At 40.0% G+C, this 23,130-nt stretch overlaps 1 protein-coding gene across 1 annotated transcript in view; it reads right to left on the bottom strand.

The window, feature by feature from the left end:
• RORC (RAR related orphan receptor C) overlaps positions 1–23,130 on the bottom strand; it is a 2,019,495-nt gene that overhangs the window by 958,155 nt on the left and 1,038,210 nt on the right.

Raw genomic sequence — 23,130 nt, 5'->3', positions numbered from 1 at the left:
GGTGAGAGACCTGGGCACACAGCTTGACAGCAACCTTACCTTTGACCAAGATGGTAAGAAGGGCATTCTATATTCCTCATCTCATAAGAAAGAGCATTGCCTCCAGAAAAAAAAGAAGTTATAGCCTCCCTGTACTCTTTCCTCATCAGGCCAATAATTGAGTACACTGCCCCTTTTGGTATGTACCATTCCAAGCACCTGCAGCAATTCAAGAAACCAAAAAGGTCCTATGTGGATCATCTGAAATAACTGTCACTTTATTCTGTTTCATACAGACTACTCTGAGGCAATCTCTACCTTGCGTACAAGGCAAACTCTGACCCTGATTTATTGGAAATGCTGCATCTTCGTAAGTCAAATGGTACACGGGTTACTCAGTCTAAAGATCTCAACCTGGCATGTGACATTAATAGAACCTGCTGGAGGGAGAGATTTGTCTCCCAGTGGTTACCACATCTTTGGAACAAACTCCCACTTCATGTCAAACAGAGCACTTCACTGGACCTCTTCAAATACAATCTGGATGATTGGATGGTTTACTGTAAATTCACCACGTGGGTTCCACCTATGCCCCCCTTGGACAAGGGTAATAGGTGCTGATCATCGAAATACGGGTAGAGCCTGGCTAGGCTTGTAGGGGCCCTAGGGCCATTAGCCTAGTAACTTCCTATGATCCTATCCAATCAAAACGCCATAAACACAGCCCTGCAACAGTAACTCTAGCTAGATCAGTCCAAACCATACCTTCCTCCCTTGAGGGCACAGGGTGCCTCTCCAGACAAAAGATTAACTGTTTTATAAGCTCCAAAGATCTCAAACATTACTAGATTCTGCAAAAACCTGAACATAGTCAGGGTTATACATATGGCCAGATTCCAAAAGACTTACCCTCAGAGTAAGTCACTTACACCCCCACAGCAAGTCATTTGGAATCTGACCCCCTGGTGTAGTGTACATCTGTTTATAGATAGGCCTTACACAGAGAACACGACTTTCAGAAAGTTCACACACTTGTCTTTAATGCTGAGAAGATCACAAGATGTGGTTTCTATTCTATTTCCAGGTGCTTGAATGCGTACTTCACTACTGACACTGTAGTGTAATACAATCCTAAGATGCTTCTTTCTGGGTGGGATGTTAAGCTGAGATCCCACCTGCCTACCCTGCTGATTGCTTCAGTTATATTAAAGACCTTATGATACATATTAGAAAGAACAGTAGGGGAACTCATGTTTATTAAAATTATGAGACATTTTTAGCCAGTAAAACTTGACTATTTGAAGTGTTCAGTATTTTACATTGAGTTATGAGGACATATCACTGACATAAGTGAGAACCCAACAAAAATACATGTGCTGCACGGTTATCACAATATATGCATATAAAAGTGCAACATAGAAGTATTCATGCATTTTGTTTTCTTGAAAAAATGCAGCTGTCCATGTGATTTCCACAAAACCTGAACTCTGTATTTCTCTAGGTAAGTTTGTACCACAAACCTGAGCATAAACTGAACAAAGTGTGCCGAATGTATTATAGTGCATCCTAAGTCTGGTATTAACACAGAACTTATTGCTCAACCCTAAACCACAGATGTACCACAGTACAACGCTAACATATAGAGAGCACATACTCTACTATGACATGTAACTTGGGACTAGATATGCTTGGTTTGTAGTAAGGGATAACAGCACAGTTTTAAATGCAGGAGTAATGACAGTAATGTACACAGAACAGCAACAGCTGTCAGCAAAAAGAAAAACAAGCTCATCTTTTAGTCTTGCTATATGAGGTGTACAGAGACTTGTTAATTTGAATCTGTCAACAACACAAATGCAGCCAAACAAAGGAGGAGTACAAAGTTGTAGTGGAACAAAAATTAATTCACAGCAGCCATACTGTTCACTTCAGCCTACAGGGCTCCTTCATAATACACACAGCATTTATGTTTCTAAGAACTGTTTGGCAATCTGCACTGTTGGCAATGCTAAACAGATGACTAATGCAGACCCAGAATGTTCTGTCACCTCAAATTTTTGATTTCAAATGGAAAGGAAGCATTCTAGGCAGATCATACTAGTTTTTAATTTTCATCCATCCATTACTATCTATATTTATTAAGAAAAGGAACTGCCCCCTTAATATTATACACATCATATATTACGCAATGTATTACATGCCTCACAGTTTGGGTTTCATCCACGCTAAAGTTTCACTATTTTATTAAGTTGCTGGTATATGCTTCAGAATAAAAAGCAATATGATAATAGAACCATGAGCTAAGCTCGGCCATGTGGTGAGACTCAGATATGAGTTTAATACTAGAATCAGGCAATTTACTTACTTTTCATTTTTATGAGGTAAGTGGGATATGCCACTAGGAGCCATTTCAGCCATGAGCCAATTAAATAAGAACATAAAAGTGAGAATGCAAGACAATACTGAACTACAGGTAGCATTAAATGCAGGATGCTATTTGTTAAATTGGGATTCTGCATATGTCCAGACTAGCTTGCAGTGTGGTGTCTGCTGCTCAGCTAGTACTAGTCTTGTGTTACATTAGAGGCATTACACTGCGCGGTGGTTATAGCAAAACTTAATTTAAAAACATCTGTGATATACTGGCCATGACTGAGGATTACAGTTAATTTAAATCAGGGGATAAAGTTGTGCTACTTCCACTGGTGGGTGATTTGTATTGTCACTGGTGCAGGAGGTGTAGCATATGTAGTTGTCACACAACATTGCATGCACAGCAGGGTTCTGCCACATGTGGTTGCATTAATTTATGTATTCTGACACAATACAAAAGTGTACATACAGGACATACCAACATTATTGCACAGCATCCACGAAACACTGGTAAATTATTCTTTCATTAGGTAGTGGCAGCAGTCCACAGTTGGAATGACACAGATTTTTCCCTCCCCTAGACACTACAGTGTGCCACTTATGCTTCTGGAAACTGCAGGCACGTAACTTGCATAAGTACTGAGTACCTAGATTGCTCCAGGTATGCAGTAATGTACCCAAGAAATAATAGAGGTAACTGTAGTGTAACTGAAAGAAAACACCCTCAGAACTGAAAACACTGTATCCTCACCAACAATCATTAGAACTTTGTTTCAGTGCTTTGTTCTTAAAAAAGCAAGACATCTTCAGAAAAAGGTAGCTGTTGTCAAACGTAAAAAGATTTTAGCAAAGATACATTTGCTTTCAACTTCCTTCTATAATTCCTTCTTTTAGAAGAAACAGGATTTTACATTCGCACCTTGAGTTTTCTGACAGTTTGCTACAGAATAACTGCTATCTGCCAAAGCTATGAGCCCACATTTAATTCCTTATCTATTTAAATACATAAGATTTACAAAGCACAAATGCGTCATTTCAGAGGAAAACAAGAAGCACTGTCTTGTTAAGTGACTTCCTCACAGTTGTACCAAATATAAATGGAGACTGGAGGACTCAAACCTAAACAAAGCTTGTTAGCAGCTCTCATTCTTAATCCTCTTTGGTGTATCATCCTTCTAAATATCTGGCAAACATTTCTTTGTAGCGTTACTGTTTTTAAATGTTTAAGCTACACATTTTCCGCATGCTAAACGGACCTCAGCTTATTAACTGTTGCATTCAGATTGCTATCATGAAAAGGTTATTTTATACACCAAACAGCAAAACAGTCCACACAATAACTACAAAATTATCTTTTCTGGTGGACTGGTACACCAAACAATATCACAGTTTAGCTGGCAGTAATGTAAACATAGAAGTTTCAACATTTTGGAAAATATTTACATTTGTCACACTGACAAAGATATAATTAATTTCAAGAACACGTGTCTGTTAACTAAAATTTCTGTTACTTTGATGTTAAAACCTTCAGAGTACCCATTTCCTCAGACAACATCAAGAATGCTACAGAAAATTATTTAAAATCCGGACAGAAATGTATTTTTTACCATTGGTAGGGACCTTCTTTTATGTCAAACTAATGTATACCAAAATACAGATGTCTACTGTAAAGTCACAGTAAGGCACTCAGGTTATACTGTATACATATTATATTCTTGAGAAAGTGTAAGGCAATCATCTTCACAAAACCCTTGGGAGTAGGGTAACATTGGTAAAATGCACAAGCCTATGTACCTTACTGCTTACTTATATTAACTGCATTTGGGGAAGAGAAAGCTTCCTTCAGCGACTGAGTGACAGACAGTCCCCTTGTTTAGATTAACAACAGTGCTATGTAATTTGACTGAAGATGTGATGAACCACTGCACTTTTAGTGAGAAGAATCCAATCAGCAGCTCTACTGGAAAAGGCAATATGGGCTGTAGCACAGGTATGACTGAGCTTTGGAATTCTTGTATTTAAAACAAAGTTACATATGCATTGATATAAATTATCAGTTTAAGTTTAAATCAATAAAATTAATAAGTATTTTAAATAAAGCATACCATGTATTTATTATTTATTTTTCTTCTTATTATTTTTTATTTATTTATTGTATTGCAAAATACACACGTGCATTCCAGCTGCACATTCAGTTTTGTCAAAACAAGACATTTGTTTGGTGCATCCCCAGTGAGACTTAAAACATTCCTTTCCTTTCCTAAACTTAGTATACCAAAACAAATATATCTTATGAATCCTTAAAGTTAGTCTGCATTTATACAGACAGCACAGGATGTTCACCACAAAACATCCAGTTTAATAATTAAAATAAAAACCACCACCACCATTTTCTTATTACAAAATCTTCAACAACCCTTTAAATTCTTTTATTTTGCTTGTCTCTGTTATCTTCTACATTTTATAAATCTGAAACTTTATGCAGTGCACATTATGACATTTTAAGACAGATCAAGTAAATTTCAATTAAAAAAAATATTAAAGGAAGATGCTCCGCTGTCACATTCTGTCATAACATGGGATGCAGTGTCACCAGCCCTGACAGACACACTTTGTACTTTTATGGTGGCTCCCAAACCACCCTTTCAGCCAGATTTTTGTTGGCTGTGTTAGTCTCAGTAGGCATGTACCTACTTTCAGGGGAGACCAGGAGCTGTATTTATACAGATGAGAAGTTAGGAAATTCCCCTACATGGTATTGGGGGTGGGGGGTGCCAGGAAGATGGAGGAAGCAGAGGAATATGCTGAGTCAGTTGCTAAAATGTTGAATAAAGAGATGACACTGAGATCACTACTTTGAATTTAGGAGGTCTTTCAGACAAAATATTAATCAGTATGGTGAACAAAAGTGCCAGATTCCAATAATGCCACATAGAAAGACCATAAAAATACTATTAGATTATTTTTTTTTACTTTAATTAGAACTCTTTTTTTTCTTGTCTGACATATTTGTACATACTATATTCTTATGCTTGATCTTTGCTCTAAAATGTTATTACATTATTACTAATTTTTTATTTTACCTATCTATAATTTCAATTAAAAATGTAAAAAATGGACTATTCAAATAAAGATAAAATAGATTCTGCATTGCAGATGCCATGCTTAAGTGCTAAAATGCAAGGAAACAGTCATCATGTACCATATAATAAAGAGTAGAAAGAAACAACTGCAAAAGGAGCTGGATGCGAGAAGTTCATTACTGAAAAGACAGCCTATGAAGCAATTATTTCATGCAATATTTGGAATACAGAAAAAAAAAGAAAGAGCTAACCAAACTTTGACATACTATATAGGACTTGTAGTTTAACAGCTAGTTTTCAGTCCAGCAAATTAGGTCTACAATTCATTTAGGAAAGAAGCATTTGCAGACGTTACATTTGATTTTGAACAGCCTTCCCATTTGAGGACAGTTTTGAGAAAAACAGTACTGAAAATTCAATGAAGGTTATACAATACAGAAATTAAGTTTGCAAACAATAAAACAGTTATACGTACAGTTCAGAACTGCTATGTTTGAAGAACAGGATATTCAAGAACATCAGAACTACCCTTTGTTAAAGTTTTTGAAAAAAATGAAGGACGACTGACGGAAGAGGAATTCAGAGTGGCGAGTGGGAAGTGAAAGTTAATTTATGAGCAAAAGACTAATACACTCCATTTGTAGAATTTTGTGTTGCTACTTTGCTTTAGAGGGACTGCCATTTGAACAATATGTTGTTGTCACATGGTTTCAGAGCAATGCTGGGGTACTGGAACAATTAAGAATTCAGTTTCATTCTGCCTGCTTATGACTCAAAGATTCCAAGTACTCTGTACCTGAAGTCCTGCTTTCATCAGTCATTCTAAACTTATGTCATATCTTCTCAAAAAGCAACCAGCAAAGTGCAGTGATTACAATTTCAAGCAGATCCTGTAATAACAGGCGCAGAAACGCAAAAACATACATCAGGATTTTTCTCATTAGTGAGATGGACACAACCTCAAAAAGTTCAGCTTTAATGTTAACAAAACCCAAACACAGGAATGTGATATTGTAATCTATTTCAGTTATTTCCAAAAAGTGGTGGTTACTGCCCAGGTACTATTCCCCAGGGCCTTACACACACACAGACACACATACACGCGCGCGTGCATACCTGTCACAATACCCACAATGAAACCGCTATATCCACTAAGTAACTTGAATGGAAACTTTTCCCCCTCTCCCCTTGCATGCCCCCAGCTAAACATCAGCTGCTCAGCTGCACTGTTCTTTCCTTAGTGTCACATGTACTATTCCGCAGGACAGGGACTGCATCAATGGTGGAACGTGCACAGGAAGTGGAGCGAAGTATCATGCAGTGTCACATGTTCTAACTGGGCTGAGGTAGTGACATCACACACATCACTGCATTTAGTGTCAGCTAGCTCTGGTCCCCTCCACAGATGTCGTACTTTTACCAATAATCTGTCACATGACTATAACACATCAACATAACTGGGGATGAGTCTTCCTCAAGGAAAGAACCCATTACCTCCCACAACAGATGAGCCAGCAAAGTTACTTTTTCCCACCCCTCCTTTGATTGCTTTTCTAGCACTCAAGCCCCTAGTCAATCTCTGATTGTCTGGGAATAGTAAGGGCTCCATCCCTGTACACCATGGAGCTGGCTTGAATGGAAACTATTATTCTGTAAGAACACATGCCATTTGGAACAGAATACTAACATTTCCACCAGTCACCTTACTTTCTGCCAGTGATACACAAAAGCTGCTAACTACTTAGAACCATACTGGTGGTCTCACAGTGCATTCACTAAAAATGAAGGCTGCCGCTGTGCAACAGTAACAAGGTTACACTGGTTCATAGCACATCACAGAGCTCTAGATCACTAGGTACTGTTAATACTCAAGCTAATGTTTCCTGAATTCTTACTGCCACCCTTGCAGACACTACCTTTAAGTCAGTCATGAAAGTCACTGTGTGCATCCATAAACATACTACTTACAAAGGCTTTTCTTCTTAAGGACTAAAGATCTGGAACACACTCCCCCACTCCCTCTATTGCTTAGAACATAAGGCAATAGTACACTTTTCAAATCTGAACTTGAACTCATGCAATATTTCCTTTCCCTTTGTGGTTGCCACCTTTTGTGTAATTTAATCAAATGCCTCAGAATTAACTAACTACTACAACTCAATGCTAATAAATAACTGTAAGTAATTACTACAGGCCATTCACATGTCAGTGTGACCAAACTCACCAGCAAACTAGAATGTAAATTTCTCTCTGGTATTAATACCCAACTTTAAATTAGATCTATGGACAATTTTACTTGCTATGCAGTCCACTGTGAAAATGGTGTTTCCATCTGTTATGGCAGTGGCATAGATTTGATTAATGACAGTCAGGAAATCAGCCAGGAGAGGGGCTGAGTGACTACAGGCCAGTTCATGCGCTTATTAAATTCCAAGGACCATAAACACTATTTTCAGAATGGAGAAACTGCAAATGTGAATGTGGGAGAATATATACTGAATTGTGATCGGTGACCCCAACTGCAAAAACACTTTAGAATTGTAACAGTGAGTTTTATAATTAATTTTTTGCAAATATTGCAGCTTAATTTTTGGGTTATCCATATTCACAGTAACAAGTCTTCCTCTCTTGATAGAGAATAAGACAGTTCGTCTTTCATTGGGGTTGGTCCAGGTTTTGCTATAGAAATGCTTCAGAGTAAAGACAGGTGGGCTATTCCTAGACAGTAATCAGTAAGGATCTGAGATGCTCTGCATTTGAAAGTTTGGAAGCGCACATTTCACCAGATTCTGAAGGAATACAAGTTCTGAAAAAGATGCTGTTCTGACTTTACAAGCATTTACAGAACAGTTATAACTCAGTATTGCACCTTGGACAGAGCATAAACTGTTTTCAACTTTGCTCCACTGACAAGAACAGTGGACATAACATGTTCTGGATGTAGTGCACTGAATTTTGTCAGTGGGGAATTAGGGGTTAACATAAAATGTACCAGATCTGAATACAGTGTGATGGCTATGAAAACACCCCCTTATGGTAAGCTAATTATGAAGTAAGTTCCAGGGCCAGCAAGATATGACAAAAAAAAAAAAGAAAAACAATTATTACTAATAATGCCTTTGCTACCACTCTGACTACCACACTATGATTCCTCCTGGGTGATTACTGTAACAATATCTAAAAATCAGGATCTCTTTTGCATAGGCTAAGCATACAACTATAAAAATAATGCTTTATCATACATTTAACTTGTAGTCTTGTTGCCAGTCCAAGCATAAATGACAGCTAAAAGTAAGGTAATGTTATTCCAACTGTCTTATTTTCACTTTGTCCTTATTTCTTGTACTACTTCTGGGGTCATGTCGGAAGACAGTCCAGCAAGGGATCAGTAAAATAATGGTTTATAGAAGATATTCTGAAGAAGCCAGTTTGTAAATAGCATGCTTCATTTATTTAGCTGTTAGGCTACGTAAACAATTTAACACTAATATTTTGTCTCATTTAAGAATTCAGTTTTATCTGTAGTCTTGTCTGATGTTTTTTTTTTTTTTTCTTCATAATAAAGCTACTTTCTTTCCCATATAAGATGGAGGTCTCAGGAGGAGGAGGAGGAGTGTGGGAGAAATGTCATTTATAAACTCACTAATCTGCAAACGACAGGTGTCACATATGGCAGGATTATGACTTACTTGTAATGAGTGACTCATTGTGGTGTCTGGTTTTCAACATGACCTTCAAATGTAACAACATTATTTTTATTTTTTCATTTTAAAAGTGATATGCTAGCAGTTTACATTTTGATATTATGATTCCTGTTTGACCAAACATACTGTGAGAAAGATTTTCAAAACAGATTATTTAACAGTGTTAAGTGGGTGTTCACATTGCTGTACGCCATGCCCCGCCTCCATATAAGGCAACAATACTGTCTGCTTTATTCACCTGACTCAAACACTAACCTACAGGTTTTACGCTTCACAACAATATAAAGTCCTGATATACCTGTCTTTCCTGTCTTCCCTTTACATATATTGCCACTGTTTTTCCAGTGTTTTAATCTAAATTAAGAATGCTACTTCTGCAATCTGCTAGGACAGAGGAATGAGGCAAACAGAATAGAAGTCTGACATGTAAGTTTATCTGTGATGCAAGCATTTCTGCAGTTCAACAGATACATACACTGGTTAGAACAGTAACTATGTAGGCGTGGGAATGAGAAAAATAAGGCAGTAGGGTCAACTGGGGAAAGAAGAAAGGAGCTTATCTCTCTCTCATTCTCTCTCTGTCTTGGAAATACTTGGTGACGGATGCTAATATTTTTAGAGAAAAATCCTCACTGTTCTGTCTCTTCCCAAGTGAACAGGACAGAAAAGATGCCACACTTTGCAAGTCTTGTCCCCATAACTCTCATAGCTCACAAACAAATTGGTCATTCTTTGCCATGTAAGCAGTAGGTACCATTTGCTTGTTGACCGTTTACTGATGCTTCAGCAGGTGACTTGAGGTTTAAGACAGGAGACGTAAGCAGTACATGTGACAAGAGACTGCAGGAAGAGGTACAGGCAGGATGACCAGACTACTGCAGAGACAGAATGACAGATATAACATCTGACACATGCATCAACTCAGTGGGTTTAACAAAATGAAAAGGATGCAGGTGAGTATAGATTAGATACCAAAGACATTTCGACTACCATAATTACCCTCTTCAGCCTGTATTTGTAGTCAGTCTCTTAATCACTAACTCATAATTTTCCTCCTACCACCTACTGTTTCTGTCACCTACTCACTTCTATCACTCACATCTCAACACTGTTTTACTCTTAGCTTCCTGACAAACTCTCTCTTCTCCCTTACTTAGTTTACTAACGCCATCGAAAATCATATTGTTCAGTTAATCTATTTATATTGCAACCATGCTTTATGTACATTTTTGTAATTTTGTATACTGTCTTCTGACAATTTATATTATATTTTACCCTGTTGCTGCTACTGCCACTTGTACATTATGTCTTTGACATGGGCTGAACCTGAAAATGGTCCATTGGGATCAACATTCTACCTAGGGTATCAACATAAATAAGTAAAAAGTAAATATAAACCTAAAGTCAGCCATTTCATTTTTGTTCCGTTTCATACATAAATACCGCCTCAACAGTCTTTAAAGGAATATAGTCATCATATATAATTGAATGAAAGGTTAGCTGTCAGACCCCTTTGTGAAATCCTTACCTGCAACACCATCCACTGGAATATTTTAGAAGACCACATCTGCTATTGGAGTATCTACATCACAACATTCTATATACATATGTATGCAAGCATCAATTCTCAGTGGAGTACTGAGAACAAGAGCTCAAAGACATAATGCAGACACAAAAACTGAAAATCAAGATACTTGCAGATAAAGCTAATATACAGAACAAATGTAAACAAGGTCAAAACTATTTAAAAAAGTATCCGTGTTAAATACATACACACGCATAGTTATCATATAGTAAAGTCAATATTCTCATCAGTTTTTGCAGTACACATAAATCTGTGTAAAATAAAAAAATAATTTAACACATAAGATGACTAATAACTTAACAATGAATAACTTTGAAGGTATGACAAAAAATGTGAACATCTGTCAGGGTATTAAAAATGAAGGAAATAAAGGGGAATAATATTGAGACTGCTCTAAAAGGTGGGAATCCAAAATTGTGTCAGCCATGCAAGTATATTTCTCTTATTTATTGTCTACTAGGATAACATTACAGTTGCAGTTCCACTACATCTGTAAACAGTTTGCTAGATATGTTTTAAGTCTGTTTCTCAAAGATATATCTTACAATATTGGGAAATTATTCCAAAATTTACCAGTTAATTCACCATACTGAGTCCACCTAAACCAGCTATTGAGATCATGGTTAATGCACGTCATACTCTGTGTAAGATATTATATATAGTGTTGAAATATACCTATATATTCTACTGTGGTATCTTAATTCTGTACTGATATCATGTGTTATTTTGCACTGAATTTACTGTTTTGTGTGTGTGTGTGTGTGTGTGTGTGTTTTGCAAATGAATGCGCATATTGAATGTGTAACTATGTACTCTTATAAACTGATTTATATACTCTTCTATGATCCCAGGTCGTTACTGAAAAGAGTCAACAGATCAGCTGTACTAACTGATTATCAAACAGTAATATGAAATATTAATAATGAAATAAAAACAAGAAAGCCTGCAGATCAATGTCTATTTTTCAATGTAGGTGTTTAGACTAGCCTTCCCACAGAGTGTCTTTTCTGAACATTTCACCAAACAAGAATAGACAGGTAAGTAAACACAGAAGTTCACAGACATGAAGAGCAATGCAATGATGTGACCCTTGCCATGGTACCATGCAGCAAACTTTGAAAATATTATTGTATGTCTACAATTGTAAAATTGTGAAATAATGAAAACTGTAATCCAACTACAAAGATGCACTGAACAGAAGAGAGAGGAAAGGAAGTACATGACTGAAGAAGTCTAAAACTTAGGAGTATATCAGCTCTACCATAGTTCAGTTCCACAACTAAAAAAAAAAAAAAAATACTTTGCTGCATAATACATTCTAGGAATTATAAGCTTAAAGCTACTATTTGGTTTATTCAATGAAGTAGCAAAAAGAAGCCAGCAGGCAACGGTGTGGAACTTTTTACCTTTCATTTAAAAACATGGGACCATGTTATAACTCCAGTGTGAACTATGACCTTTTATCCAACAGATTATGACCATGCCATGACTAACAATTCTAGAACGCAGCAGTTATACATACCCAACAGCCATGATTCTTCTTGCCCAAAACAATCAACTCAACTTGTTTTTAAACTTCACCAAATCACAAGCAACTCTTAACGTCCAACAACAGCAGCAGTTTCTACTGATCCTTTGGATGAGACGTTAAACCAAGGCCCCATCTGCTTAAGTTGGTGGTAGCTCAGGTGGATGTAAAAGATCACAAAGCAACTATCAAAAAGAGTAGGAGAAGTTCCCTAATGCCCTGGCCAAATTTTCCCTAGTAGTATAAATACCACCTCGGGTCTTACCTAAAATGAGGCTACTAGCTTAGAGAGACTAATATTAACAACAAATGATAGATAAAACAAATGTACCTTCATCTTGCATAAATCAGTGTTTTCTTCTATGCAAGCACATGATTCTAATTTACATTACATTCTACCCTGGTGTTACTTCTACCATGGCTGAAAAGGGGTCAAGTACCACCTCACTTAACCTGTTAACAAATGATAAATAAAATGGTTAATGCATGTCCAGTCCTCCTCTATCCCACAAATACGACATCATGTACTCACACACACACACACACACACACACACACACACACACACACACACACACACAAGTATCTATATGTAGGTGTGTATATAGTATGTGTATGTGTGGGTGGGTGTGTGTATGTGCTGCTAAACCTTGATGTACAGAGATATCAACACACATTAAGGTGAATCCTGTATGTTGAAGGAACACTTACTATGCATTCACAACAGTGAAATAAAACTAATTGAAAAGGAAACAAGCATTCTCCTTTTGTGACTGATTTAAAAAAGCAAAAAGACCACAAACTTGCAGGCTAAATTTGTCTAAACAATGGTACTGTCAGGAGAGAGGTTTTTGTAAGGTAATAAATAGGGTTAAGGTTAGGAGAAGGGGCAGGGTTAGGAGTCACCTCTGCCTCATTTTACACGTGTTAATCCTAATCCTGCCCCAACCCTTCACATTACCTTACAAACCCCCCAGATGTAGACACACATTATCAAATACGCATAACACTAAATCTATCTTCTTTCCTACTCCTTACTGTCACCCTAGTCCACAAACACGTGCACATACACTGTCACACACAAAACAGCAAACACACATAGCATTAACTCTATCCCTTCCTTAGCCCTTACTCTAACCCTAACCCTAATGCCGCAAGTACACACACACACACACACACACACACACACACACACACACACACACACACACACACACACATACACACAAACACACACACACTGAGCCCCACTTACTTATATCACATAAACATTTCTTCTGTAAAAGCAACATCTGATGTTTCTTCTTTGATAATTCCTGCATTTGGCCATTTACAAAACCGGCCATCTGTGACAACAAAAGTGGCTGTCAACATTCTGTGCATTCAGACAAAATGATACAGTTCTATTTACAATATTTAAAACAACAGCTTTATTTACAAAATTACTTAAATCATTTTATTTCAATTTAATATCTCTCCAACTTATCATCGTGACGAGAGCCACTGTACTACTTTACTGTGATGTCAGTATGAACATAAGACGACTGATTTTAAATTATTGATTTAACTTCTGGTGTCACTCCAGAGGGATACAATATCTGTCAGTATGGGAGGACATGCTCAATGGACCATGGTGCTTTGCCAAGGATGGGCTGGCTGCACATGCCCCCCCCCCCCCATCCTTTAGGGTATTGACTAAAACGTTATCCACACTCCCTTAGAGCCTTTTTTAGGCAATGACAAAAAGACAAAACTAACAACGTAAAAAGTCTCCAAGCAACCTTCAGGTGTTAATGCTCAATGCTAGCTTCAATCCCTCCTCATTCTGGAGAATGCAGACATCTGTGCCATGACAGAGACTTGGTTAAAGCCATAGCAGTGCAAGGCTACAGTGTCTTCCACACATTTAGACCAACAATAACACAGACTGGGTCTAAAGGTGGAGGTGTCGTGATCTACATCAGCAACAAACATACCTCCAGCATAGTTAAACAGGATGATACCATGAAGCTCATCCACATACAGTTCACCGTAGAAAAGGTTCATCACCATATCATGGCTAGCTACAGGTCACCATCTATGCCCTTAGAGTCTCATGACTCTTACCTATACATACAAGAAGCACTCTCCATCCAACTAAACACCCTTTCCTGGGTGACTTTAATTACACCTCTATAGACTGGGAAAATTACACTGCTTCAAACTCACAGGTACAATGCTTTGCGTACTTTATTTAGACAAACACTCTGGAATAGATGGTACATGCTCCAGCCAGAGGATCAAATGCACTGAATCTGGTACTCATCAACATGGGAGACCATTCTACCTCCCCCCATGTCATGTCCTCACTAGTGAGGTCAGATCACAAAGTGATGTGCTGAACTGGTGGTGACCAGTACCACCTTCACCAATCAGGGTGACATAGCAAATCTACTGGCTGATAAACTCAGCTCAGACTTTATGACCCACTCTCCCCCCAGCTCCACCAGGTGAAATCCCCACTAATATACATTCCCCAACTATTAGCAGGGACCAGGTGCTGGCAACACTTGCTAAAGCCAAGAACACCTTCTCTATGGGTCCCAATAACATCCCTATTTGCCTCTTAAAGAGTCTAAACCACAGCCTTTCATGACCACTTGAAGCAGTCTTTAACTATAGCTACAGGCTACTTTCCAAGTGAAGGGAGGACCGCAGCAGTCATTTCTCTCCAAATGTGTGGACCATCAACTGACGAAAGAACTACAGACCCATCAGTTTTCCAAGTCTAACATACAAAGCCATGGAATGAATTGTCATGAAATAACTAAGGACATTGGCAACCTAGAGATACTGGATTCATCCCAATTTGGCTTTGTTAAGGGAAGGCTGTGCCTACATAATCTGCTGGACTTCTTTTAGAGGGTCACCAAGTCAGTGGACGAGGATAAAACAGTGCATATTGCGTATCTTGACCTGGCCAAGGCATTTAATACAATACCCCACTTGGGTACTGTTGACAAGGTCTCTGAGCCAGGCATAAATCCCTATATAACTCACGAGATTGCTGGATGGCTCAAAGACAGGACCCAAGAAGTCAGGACAAGACCACTATTCAAATCATAGCTAGCTACAGGCCTCCAACTCTGACTCAAAATGCCCATTCCACCTATCTGGACCTCTTTGAATCTATCAGAATTCAACCCTTTACCTGATCCTGGGCAACTTTAACTATTCAAACTTAGACTGGAAGAAATACTCATGCCAAAACAAAAATGCCCAGATTCCTTGATTTTGTCAATGCAAATGCCTTGGACCAGTTGGCTGACACCCCCACAAGAGGTGAAAATATCTTGGACTTGGTATTCACCAACATGAGTAACCATTGCAGCATCCCTACAGTGTCATCATCCCTGGTAAGATCCAACCACAAAGCAGTCACTTTAGAAGTCAGCATCCCCCCTGACCCCCTCTAGCTAGGGTCAAACAAAACACTTCTCTAAAGCTGATTACAACCTCCTGAGGGAAGGTATAAACAGCTTCACAGCCTCCTCCTCCTCCACAGAAACTGGCACATATGTCCAAACTTACACCAAAGTACTATATGAGCAGTTATAAGCTGCATGGAATCAGGAATACCACACAGGACGAAATAATCCTCCTCAAGGAAGAGTAAACCTGTCTGGTGGACATCTACAATAAATAAACTGTGTAATAAAAGGAAAAAATTGCTGTCCAGGACCAAGAAGGAGCAGGTGTCTAATTGGAAGCAATCTCTCCTTAGCTTGAACAAGCAAATAGGAGCACTAGTGAAATCTTCCAAAGCAAACCATGTCCAAACTGGCCACATCTACTAAAGACAATCATAAGGCTTTCTTCACATATGTCCGCAATCTCAAGGGAAGCACCCAGATCTGCTCAGAACTGGTGGTCACAGACACCACATACACAAACCCTGTAGATACAGCCAACCTGCTTGTAGACAGGTTCAGTGAAAACTTCACTCTTCTGTCCTCCCATCAGTAAAATAGGACAACCCCAGTACCTGCCCCCTCCCCCTATCTAAAGGGAGCAAGTCATCACTACCCTCTCAAAGGAAAGAAATTGCAGCACCATTAGGCACCCTATTCAACCAAAGCCTGAGTACCGGCTTAGTCCCAAGCGAGTGGAGGACAGCTACTGTCATCCCTTTGCACAAAGGTGGAGCATCCACTGATCTAGGAAATTATAGACCGATCAGGCTAACTACCCTGATCTGCAAGACCATAGAGTCGATTATCATGGACCTCATTAACAAGGACACTGGCACCTTGAGACACTTGATCCTACATAGCTTAGTTTTGTCAAGGGAGGGTCATGCCTGTTAAATTTGGTCAACTACTTTGAGACAGTCATCAAGGCCACAGACATGGGGAAGACAGTGCACAACACCTACCTTGACCTGGCCAAGGCCTTCGATACTATTCCCCACTCAGGTATAATAATAACTAGGCACCAATCCATATGTTACCAGATGGGTATCAAACTGGCTCACTGATAGAACACACCTAATCAAAATAGGGGAAGCCACCTCAAGAAGTAGACCCATAGCAAGCGGTATACCCCAAGGATCAGTCTTGGGGCCAGTGCTGTTTGGGACATATTTCTCAGAAGTGCAGGCCAAATCTAGTGGGCTATGGCTGACCAAGTTTGTAGATGACTGCATGCTGGGTGCTGTCATCAATACCCCTAGTGATATGGACATCCTCCAAGAGGGTCTCACCCAAAAAAATGACTGGTGGCAGAAACATAGCCTCAAACTGAATGCCAAAAAATGCATCATCATCCCTTTTGGGAAGAATGACATTCCCACAAATTATCACATTGATAATAAGGCACTAAGCACGCAATCAGTAGTGAGGGACTTGGGAACCCAGGTTGATAGCAAACTGACTTTTGACCACCATACTGCCTCCGTTGTAATGAAAGCTTTCTACATGGCCCACCTCATTAGTAAGGGTATCCCATCCAGGGACAAGGTGGTCATAACATCCCTGTATTCTTCACTTATAAGACCGATTATTGAATACAGTGCCCTTTTCAGCATGTATCTCACAAAGCACATGCAACAACTGGAGAGACCACAGAGATTCCTCATCCAGAGAATCAAGGGCCTCAAACATCTGCCCTACACAGATTGGCTAAAAGCCCTGTCCCTCTACTCACTTTCCTACAGACTCCTCAGAGGTGACCTCTGTCTGGCATACAAAGCAATCTCAGACCCCACCCTGATGGGACCGCTGCATATCCGCAAGTCAGGCTCCACTTGAGTAGCCTGCCCGTGAGACCTCAACCTGGTCTGTGATATCAATAGGACTTGTTGGAGGGACAGATTTGTGTCCCAGAGACTCCCTCTTTTGTGGAACAGACTCCCTCTCCATGGTAAAGCAGAGCACCTCATTAAACCTTTTTAAGTGGAACCTGGATAACTGGATGGGGAACAAAAAATACACCCCTGGGATTCCAACTATGTTCCTGCTGGACAGTGGCATAGGGTGCTGACTTGTTGGAACATGGGCTAAATTCTTGGCTAGGCTTCTAAGGGCCTCAGGGCCAATAGCCTAGTAACTTCCTATGATCAGTAAAACCACCTCTACCAACAGACCATTCACAAGGGGTACCCCAGGGCTCAATGCTGGGATTGCTCCTGTTTGTCATCTTTTTCTAGGAAGTCAAGGCAGGTAAATAATTATGTGACTTATATGCAGAAGTCATTGATGTTTAGAAGCAGAGTCTTGGTTTGGAATGGAGTTGCATATGAGGTTTAAGATTAATTTAGGGTTAAAGTTAAGGCTAAAAAGGGTACATGGTGTATTGGCTACTCTGTGGGAGTTACGTGGATGTTATGTGCCAAAGCAGAATCGTCACTAAACTGCTTTAGCAGCAAATTTTCTGTTTCTTTACTTTTGAGTACGTCTACTCATTTATTGGATTGTTTGTTTGTGTATGTATGTTTGTTTGTGTCTTTCGGCTTTTCCCGGCTAGGGGTCGCCACAGCGGAACTCCGGTCCGCTAATGATTGGTAGTTGATTTTTATGTGCCGAGTTACCAGCCCTGATGCACAACCTTCAACGAAGGTACGCCCATTCATGCATGTCTCCACACAGAAGACGCTCTAGCTGAGAATTGAATCGGACAGCGTCTTACTGTGAGGTGACAACGCTACCGCAGCACCACCACCGCGGGTTAAATATGTATTTATTTATTTGTATTTGTTTAGTGGGAAAGTTTAAGTGGGCAAGCAAGCTCTTTTAAGTGGAGGTCCAGGAGAAAAGCTCCATGATAAATAATAACAGTAGTATGCATACAAGCTATAGAATGCTCAGGTAACATTTAGCAGCATTGCATACTAAGCTCCACAATAACTATTTACATTAGTATTCATAAAGCATAAAAAATGCTCAGCATACATTTAGTAGCATTACATACAGTACAATAACTACTTAAATTAGTAGTTATTTAGCATAAAGAATGCTGAGGTAACATTTAGCAACATTGAATGGCATTGCCTGAAAACAGCATGTGTTAGGACTGCAGAACAGATAAGTGGCAGAGCCAGATATGGAAATAAGGTACATAAAGAAAGCTGGCTGTGGAATGCAGAAGTCCAGCAAGTGAACAAAAGAAAGAAGGAGTGCAGGAAAAAATAGGAGACAGAAAAGACTGACCAGACTAGGAAGTAATACTTTTTGGGTAACAAAGAAGCTAAGAAAGGCATTGCAATAGCAAAGAATGGGGCATCAGAGGCACTCTACTAATTTCTGGAAAGTGACTCAGTAGGTGGTATGAAGAATCTACATCAGGTTGCAAGGCAAAGAAAGAAAGACAAAGAAGATAGCCAGACACCCTTTATAAGGGATACCAGCAGCAACCTGCTAACTAGTCCTCAGGACATCAAAGGCAGATGGAAGGAGTATTTCCAATAGCTTCTGAATGAACCACAACAGTACTACCCCAGAAACAGCCTATGATGAGAGAAGAAGAGGAACCCACCCTAGAAGAAGTAAGAACAGCACTAAGGAAGATGAAGTCAGGAAAAGCAGCAGGTTCAGATGAGTTCACAGCAGATAATATAAAGATGCTGGGTGAGATGAGGTTCATAGGTTGGTAGTTTCATAGGTTGGTATTAGGCTATCGGCCCTATGGCCTATACAAGCCTAGCCATAACAATTCCCTGGCTATTTCTTCCCACAATATTTACTTCCCTGGACCCCTGTCTAGCAGGGCGACTGACGTGATACCCGGGGTGAATTTCCTATCTCCCATCCAATCGTCAAGGTTCCTTTTGAAGAGGGCCAAAGAGGCGCTCTGCTTGATATGTGCGGCAGTCTATTCCAGAGTCTGGGGAGTCTCTGGGTCAGGAACCTATCCCTCCAGCATGTTTTGTTCATTGCGATGACAAGGTTTAGATCCCTGGAGTGTGTGGCTCTGAGGGATTTGGATTTCTTTAACTGTAGCATGTCCAACAGCTCTGGATTTGACATGGCCTTATATGTTAAGCAGAGATCACCTCTGAGTAGACGATATGCCACAGAGTATAGCTGGAATTTTTTAGATGGTCAGCAAAGGGCACCTGCTTTAGGCCTATGATTCTTTTAGTGAGGTATTTCTGCAGCCTTTCCAGTTGTTGCATTTGTCTTGAGAGGTACATACCAAATGGGGTGTTGTATTCTACAATGGGTCTAATGAGGGATGAGTACAGTAAGACAATAATCTCCTTTTTTCTGAATGAAAAGCCCTTAGCGATGAGATGTGCCACATAGAAGGATTTCCTGACTGTTGTGGCAATGTGGTTATCAAAGGTGAGACCACTGTCCACCTGTGTCCCTAAGTCTCTTATCACACATTCGGTGTTTAGCGTACTGCCACCTATGTGGTAATTCATGGGTACATGTTTTTTCCCAAAGGGGATAACTATACATTTCTTGGCATTGAGCATGACCCCATGGCTCTGGCACCAAGCATCTGTTTCTGTAAGGCCTTTTTGTAGAATATCCACATCATTTGGGGATTCAATAATGGCTCCCAGCTTGCAGTCATCTGCGAACTTTGTTATCCTGAGTCCCTTAGTGTTGGCCTGTACTTCAGAGAAGTAGATGCCAAACAAGAGCAGTCCCAAGACTGAACCCTGATGTACTCCACTTGTCTGGAGCTGGGTTTTGAGTCGGCTACTTTTACAGTGTGGGTTCTGTCAGTAAGTTTACCTATGATTTTAGAGTGGGGGATGGTGTTGAAGGCTTTGGCAAGGTCCAGATAGGCTGTGTCCGCCTTCCCCTCGTCCACAGCTCTGGAGACTGATTCGAAGAAGTCAATCAAGTTCAGAAGACAAGATTGGCCCTTCACGAATCCAAACTGGGTGGGGTCCAGTGTTTGAAGGTTGCCAATGTCTTTGTTTATAAATTCCATGATAATACATTCCATGGCCTTGCAGATCAGGCTCATCAGACTAATGGGGCAGTAGTTCCCAGGATCCAAAGTGGATCTGTCTTTGTGGAGTGGGATAACTGTAGCTGTGCACCACTCAGAGGGCATGAAGCCTGAGGTGAGGCTATGATTAGACATGACACTTAGGTGAGGTGCCAGTTTATTTTGTAGTTCATGTAGTACACAGCTTGGGATGTTGTCTGGTCCCATGGATGCTGTATTCTTAGCTTTGGAGAGTGTGGTTTTTAACTGTGTCTCCGTTATTACCAGAATTTGACAATCTTTCGGTATTGAGATGGGCCCTTTAGGGCGTGAGGGGGGGTGAGGTTGGCACTGAATCGATCTGCCAGGATATTGGCAATATCCTTGGGATCAGTATATTTAATGCCATTCTGTTGTAGCTCAGAGCAGATCTGAACATTGCCATTCAGATTCTTGACATAGCTATACAATGCCTTGTGGTTGTCTTTGGAATCTTTGGCAATTTTATTTTCGTAACTATCTTTGGAAGAATTTATGAGGGATCTCAGCTTCTTACTGAGGCTGGTAAGGGAGTTTTTTACATCCTGGGATTTTCTTCTTTTCTGCAACAGTTTCTTCCTTTTGTTGTAAAGTTTGTTTATGGCAGGGGACCACTACACTGGCTTCCTTTTTTTGGAGGAGAGCATCTTGGTTCTATTTGGGATGGCACGATTCATGCATGAGTGGATGTGCTCGTACAGTGCCTTAGTGTAGGATTAAGCAGTTGAACTTTCAGTTCACGTCTGCATGGCTGTCATAAAGATTGTCACGTCTGACTTGAGTAGCATGCAGTTGGCTTTGGAGAAGTTTTTACGGAGGTTTCCTTACTGGGGGGTGGGGAGGGATGTGGATGTCAAGGGTGATTAGCTTATGGTCAGACCTGACCAACAAGGGGGTGACCATAGGTGTGGCGCATCGATTTCCCATGTTGGTAATGACCAGGTCTAGGATATTTGAGCCCCTGGTGGGACTATAGACTAGTTGATCCAGGGCATTGGAATTTATGAATTCCAAGAACCGTTGGGCAAAGGTGTTGGCACACGAGTAGTTTTCCCAGTTAATGGCAGCACCCAGTATTAGGGTGTTTGGGTGTAACTTAATATTTTCCAGTATGTTTAGAAAGGTGTAGTGAAAATCTTAGGACATGGTGGGGGATCTGTAGCAAGCTACAATTTGGATTGCAGTCTTACCTAGTGTTAATTGCACCTGGAGAATTTCACATGCATTGTGTTGGGCAACTAGTCTGGTGATGTGAGTATCCTTGGTGAATATGGGTACTCATAGCAGTGTGGAGATAAAGGCATATCCCACTGTAGAAGAACAAATGGGACATCCATAACTGTGGGCAATACAGAGGCATCAAACTCCTATCACATTGTATGAAAGTACTGGGAAGGGTGACTGATAAAGGGATACGCAGAGTAGTAGAATGTAAGATGGGAAATGAGCAGTTTGGATTCAGATCAGGATACAGCACAACTGATCCAATGTTTGCAGTGAGACAGACAGTTGAAAAGATGCTAAAGAAGAGGAAAGAGTCCAACTGGGCATTCCTAGGCTTGGAGAAAGCATATGACAAGGTTCCAAGAAAGCTGACCTGAACAGTACTGTGGTGGTTTGAAGTCCCAGAAACATTAGCAGAATTAGTGCAGGCTATGTAGAAGGACCTCACAGAGGGATCCTAGTGGGAGTGAGTGTACACCAGGGTTCAACTCTGAGCTCACTGCTGTTCATACTGGTGATGGACTACATTAACAAACAAGTTGGAGGGGACAGATCAACAAAGTTACTGTATGCAGACAATGTGGCATTACAGGCAGATTCTGAGCAAGAACTTCAGCAAAGGATAGGGGGGGGTCTATGTTACCAGATCAAAACTTTAGTTAATCAAATACTTAAAGATCGATCTGGTAATATCGAAATCCAAAAACTGTGAACAGATGATTTCACAGAGGGAAAGAATTCCCTTGGCTATTTGAAAAAAAAGCTTCAAAACCCAAATCAAGTGGGGAGTTTCACCCCCACACCCCCCCTAACTAAATATACCAACTCTGAGATCGCTCTGCATTGGACAAAAGGACATAAGCCACACAACGGCCAAGGGAATTCTTTCCCTGTGTGAAATCGGCCATTCGAGGTTTTTGGATTTCGATATTACCAGATCGATTTTTAGGTATTCCAGTAACTAAAGTTTCAATCTGGTAATATAGGCCTGGCTAGAGGAATGGAATGCAAAGCTGAAGGCACATGGGATGAAACTAAACACAGATAAGACAGTGGTAATGGCAGCAAATTGGAGAAAGCAGAAGAAGCTGAGAATTGAGATAGAAGGGAAGATAGTGGAACAGGTAAACATCTTCAAGTATCTGGGAGGGGTGGCTGAAGGGAAGGAAAGGCTGAATGAAGAGGTCAAAG

The sequence above is a fragment of the Protopterus annectens genome, chromosome 8.part0 (assembly GCF_019279795.1).
Source record: "Protopterus annectens isolate FY-2018-M chromosome 8.part0, PAN1.0, whole genome shotgun sequence".
Classification (NCBI taxonomy): Eukaryota; Metazoa; Chordata; order Ceratodontiformes; family Protopteridae; genus Protopterus; species Protopterus annectens.
This window is presented reverse-complemented; position numbering and strand designations above follow the sequence as displayed.